Source organism: Miscanthus floridulus, chromosome 5, assembly GCF_019320115.1.
Source record: "Miscanthus floridulus cultivar M001 chromosome 5, ASM1932011v1, whole genome shotgun sequence".
Lineage (NCBI taxonomy): Eukaryota > Viridiplantae > Streptophyta > Magnoliopsida > Poales > Poaceae > Miscanthus > Miscanthus floridulus.
This window is the reverse complement of record NC_089584.1, coordinates 124,803,144-124,808,740: the sequence shown is the minus strand read 5'-3', so window position 1 is coordinate 124,808,740 and position 5,597 is coordinate 124,803,144.

The following is a 5,597-nucleotide window of genomic DNA, read 5'->3' as shown; positions in this document are numbered from 1 at the left end:
TTTGACTAGTGGTATTAACATGTAGAGAACTTAATTACAAATCTAACAAAATTTGAACGGGTCGATTCAGAGCTAAAACGATGATTTTATAAGCAAAACAATGTAGTGGCATTTCTATAAATAGAATGAACTATTTTTGAATTTAAATAAATCAGAAAAATCAGGATTTTCATCTGGCCGAGGACTGCGGGTGTAAAAAGAATAAAGCCGAGGGGCTCTTAAGTAATTCTGCCACGCGTAGGGGTATCGGCCATCCTGGGCCATTGGATCAAGGATGGATGGCTCAAATTAGGAGAAAGGGGGGAGAGGGGAAAACCGGCGGTCGGAACAATGCTCCGGCAGGGCGGGGCACCATGGCCTACGGCGAGGAGGTCGTCGATGAGCGGGAAACAAGGCCTTCGGGCCATGGTTCGACGAACCGAGGGCGTCGAGGGAGAGAGAGGAGGTGAAGGCGATCTCTCCTAAGCCGAGAACGCGGCCGGAGGACATGGCCGGCGCGGTGGTGGCCATGGCCAGCGGCGAGAGCTCACCGACGCACTCGAAAATGGCCATACTAGCCACCATTTGCCATGGGAAAAAGGTCAGGGAGAGAGAGAGGAGGTGAAGGCGAAACTCACCACGGTGAAAATCGGAGGCGGAGATGAAGGGAGGACGGCGGACCATGGCGCTGCGGTTGCGACTTCCGCGTGCTCGGGTGAATGCGAGAGTGGAGCGGGGGAGGCAGCATGGAGAGCGGTGACTGGCTCGGCTTCTTTTATAGAGGTCGGGGCATGGGGACGGCACTCCCACAACGCGACGTGGGTGTGGCGTAGGCGGTTGCGTCCGCATGCGAAGTGGGAACGGAGGGAGAGGACGGCGCCGCCAAGTAGGCCCAGGGCATCTATGGGGAGAGAAGGAGGGGAGGGCGCAGCAACGGTGGTTGCTCGCCCGAGTTGGGCCGGCCCAGGAAGAGAAAGGGGAGAAGGGGAAGGAAGGGAAGGTGGGCGAGCGGGCCGACGGGGGAGAAATGGGCTAGCAGGCCGAATGAGAGAAAGAGAGGGAGGGACAAAGAATTGACTTTTCTTTTTTTCCAAAACAATTTTCCAACTTCATTTTCAAATAGTTTTTGGAATCATTTTGAGTTTTGGATCAAAACCACTCAACCCAATAAATAAAATGCTACATCATGAGTGCATCAACATGTATCTATCCTTAAGATTGATTTTAATTGCACAAATATTATTATTTCTCTATATTTGAATGCACACATAATTACATAAATAAATCAAATTTAACTATTTTAAAAGAATGCAAATTTTAGGGTGTTACACCAATGTTTGGACGAGGGACCTAGGACACCCTGAGATAGGAGAGTGATGGGTTAGTCCTGCTTGTGCCTGGGGTATAAGCGGGGCGTGTGTTTTCAGGGGCACCCAGCTAGGGCACAATGATTCATGAATCGCCAAGAAATCCAGGTATGGCTTGTCTATGGATTTAGCACCGTAGTAAGAACTGAAAGTTGAAAGGAAAAGAAATGGAACTGATTGCTCAACTCTTGCTTGAAAGTAGAACATAGTGCTTATATAGACTGGCTAGATGATAACTTAATGCGGCTGATAATAATACATAAATAAGGACTCACTAATAGTATTGCTTTCTGCCAAAAGAAACCAGCAAACCATAAAGTTTATCATTTTCCTTGGAGTCAGGAAATTATTCCCACTAGTCGGATAAGTCTTGCAAGTATATTGTGTACTCAGGGTTTTATTTACCCCTGTTGCAGGTGATGCATAAGAAGTACCTTTGTGTGGAGGATTCTTCTGGTGGGCTCAGACGGAATCCTCGCTCCTATCGCTAGATGTTTATTTAAATTCTATTGTTTATCATTTCGCACTCTGACATTTGGTAATGAATAATGTACTTTTCAAAAATCTCTGATGTATGAAATGGACTTGTATTGTAACTCGTTCTCATTATTGGATCCTTGGAAAAAATGTGGATCTTTCGGGTTCTTCCTTGGGGTGTGCCCAATGGATACTGCTCGTGGTAGCCTGTTTTCGAGGTGCTTAGTGTCTGGTGGGAGACGAGCACCTCCATAAGCGTGCTATTTCAGGCGGTTCTTCCTATCGCTATCAGCGCTGCCCTCTTGGTCGTACTAGGGTTAGGATATAGGTGGAAAAAATGGTGGCTACAGTGAACCTCGTACCAAGTGGCCCAGCCCCCACCTCCTTTTATTTGGCGTTGTGCGACGGGGGCCCTCCAACCATGGCTCGGTTGGGCGCCCCGGCATGGATCAAAGGTCTAAATTGGCCGTTGGGCCAACTTGGTGGAGATGAACCAAACATTCTCCCCCTTAATCTCAACTTATGATTTAAACTTAAAATACTTATCTCTTTTCCCATTTCATCATAGATTAGTGCATAGAGCATGCCTCATCGCCACTGTTAGTACCATTGGATTAACAACTATAATACACCTCTTTGTTTTGAAATATATTCTCAACTAGGCCCTCATTGTCTAGGAATCATAGGCTTTCCTGTAAACCCATGTTGGCTAAGTGTTCTCTGAACACATTGGGTGGTAAGCCTTTTGTAAGCGGATCCGCAAGCATCTTCTTTGTGCTTACATGCTCAAGACTAATAGCATGATCCTGAACTTTGTCTTTCACAACATAGAACTTTATGTTAATGTGTTTGGCAGCATTACTTGACCTATTGTTGTGAGCATAAGTTACTCCTGGTTCATTGTCGTAGTATAACTTGAGTGGATCTATGGATGTCGTCAACCACTTTCAACTCAAGGCATAAATTTCTTTAGCTAGTTCACCTACCCTGTGGCCTCATAACATGCTACAAACACAGCATACATCGTGGATGATGCAGTGATAGGTTTGCTTGGATCTTTTCCACGATATGGCTCCCTACTGCAAGAGAAAATACATAGCTTGATGTGGATTTTCTATCATCTACATCTCTCCACAAAATCTAAATCTGAATACCCCTCTATATGGAGGGAATCAGATCTTCTGTATGTTAGCATGAGACCTTTTGTTCCTTGCAAATAATGCAAAGCTTTCTTCAACATTCTCCAGTGTTCTATTCCTGGATTACTATGATATCTATCAAGTATCCCAGTAACAAAAGCTAAGTCAGGGCGTGTACTAACTTGAGCATACTGTAAACTTTCGACAGCTGAAGCATATGGAACCACTTTCATTCGATCGGTCTCATATTGGTTCCTGGGGCTTGGAATTCCCCAAAATTATTGCCCTTGACTATAGGAGCAGGTGAAGACTTACTCGTATGAATACTATATTTTTAGAACATTTTCTAAGTATACCTTTTGCGATAATCCTAAAACCCCCTTTCTTCTATCTCGATGAATCTCTATTCTAAAACAAACGAAGCTTCACCGAGATCCTTCATGTCAAAATTTGAGGACAAGAACTTCTTCGTCTCCAGTAGTAGATTAACATCAGTACTAGCGAGTAAGATATCATCCACATATAGGATTAGGAAAATGAATTTCCCATTCTTGAATTTTGTATAAACTCAATTGTCCTCTACATTCTCTTTAAATCCAAACATTTTTATCGTTCCATCAAACTTTAAATACCACTATCTAGAGACTTGTTTTAAGCCATAAATAGATTTCTTAGGCAGTATCCCATGCGTTCTTTTCCTTTTACTGACAAAACCTTTTGGTTGTGCCATGTAGATATTTTCATCTAAATCCCCATTAAGGAAAGTCAGTCTTCACATCCATCTGATATAATTCTAAATTGTAATGCACTACTAATGCCATTATGATTCCAAAAGAATCCTTACATGAGACTGGAGAAAAATTCTCATTATAATCTATTCCTTCTCTTTGCAGTAAAACCTTTTGCCACAAGTTGTGATTTAAATCTTTCCACATTACCTTTGGAGTCATATTTAGTTTTGTAGACCCATTTACAACCTACTGTCTTGGCTCCATTAGGAATTCTTTCTAAGTCCCAAACACCGTTGGTGCTCATTGATCTCATTTCATCTTGCATGGCTTCAAGCCACTTTGATGAGTGAGCGCTTCTCATGGCTTCTTCCAATGAGGTGGGATCACCCTCCATTTAAAATTCTTCACATTCATAGACTTCATAGTCATCAAGAATGGCTAATTTTCTGGCTCTTTGAGACCTTCTAGGGGCCTCATTAGATGGCGCTTGTTCTATATGGTGCTGTTGTTGCTCTTCCTCATGTGCGACAATGGGTTCTATAGGATTCTGAAGGATAGGTTCCTCACGTTCATTTATAATTGCCTCAGGAGAACTAACAACAGGTGTCGTCACTATAGTGTCTTATACTGTTGGTGCAGCAGCAACAGGTAGCGAAAAAATTGGCTCCTAAACCATCAGAGTGGGCACATATACCCGCTTCTCCTCAAGGTTAATTTCTCATCCTACCGTGCTCCCCCTGACCATATCATCCTCCAAGAACACAACATGTCTTGTTTCTACAAACTTTGTATGCCTGTTAGGATAGTAGAAATGATAACCTTTTGACTTATCTGGATAGCTAATAAAATGGCAACTAACTGTCTTGGAGTCTAGCTTCCCATTGTTTGGGTTAAATACTTTGGCCTCAGCTGGATAGCCCCACACACATAAGTGGTTAAGTAAGGGTTCCCTACCTGTCCACAATTCATATGATGTTTTGGACACTGACTTTCTTTGTACTCGATTGAGAATATGAATTGTGGTTTTAACGCCTCCATCCATAAACTTATCGGTAAGGTGGAGTAACTTATCATACTTCTCACCATATCCATTAAGGTATGGTTGTGTCTTTTAGCTACTCCATTCTGCTGAGGCTCGCCCGGTGTAGAGTAACTGGACAACTATGTCATTTTCCTATAAGAACCTTGCAAAAGGTCCAGAAACTTGGCCATATGGGGTATGTGGACCGTAGTACTCCCCTCCATGGTCAGATCTTACTATCTTAATCTTTAAATTGTGCTGATTTTCTACTTCAACCTTACATATCTTAAATTTATTCAATGTTTCTGATCTTTCCTTAATTGAATAAATATAGCCATAACGAGAATAATCATCTGTGAATGTTATAAATAAATCATAGCCACCCACACTTTGCACAGAAAAAAGAACCATAGATATCTGTGTGAATTATTTCTAAAATTCCTACGCTTCGTTTGACATCTTTCTTTATTTGCTTAACATATTTTCCTTTTATGCAATCAATGCATTGTTCTAAATCTGAAAATTCTAATGGTGGAAGAATTGATTTCTTAATCAATCGTTATATTCTTCCTCTCGAAATATGGCCTAAATGATAGTGCCATAATTTCGATGATACATCATGAACTCTCTTTCGCTTATTTCTTACATTCATAGATGTGCAGGCATTCTCATTCTCAGTGCTCACAGCATTCACATTCTCAGAAAGTGATAACAAATAAAGCTCATCTTGTCGGAAGGCAAGACCAACACACTTATGATTAAACATTATCTTACATTTGCCATTACCAAAATGGCAATCAAATCCATCATCGTCTAAACGTGAAACACTTATTAAGTTTCTATGCAAAGAGGGTACATAAAGGACATCTGTAAGCTTACGTAC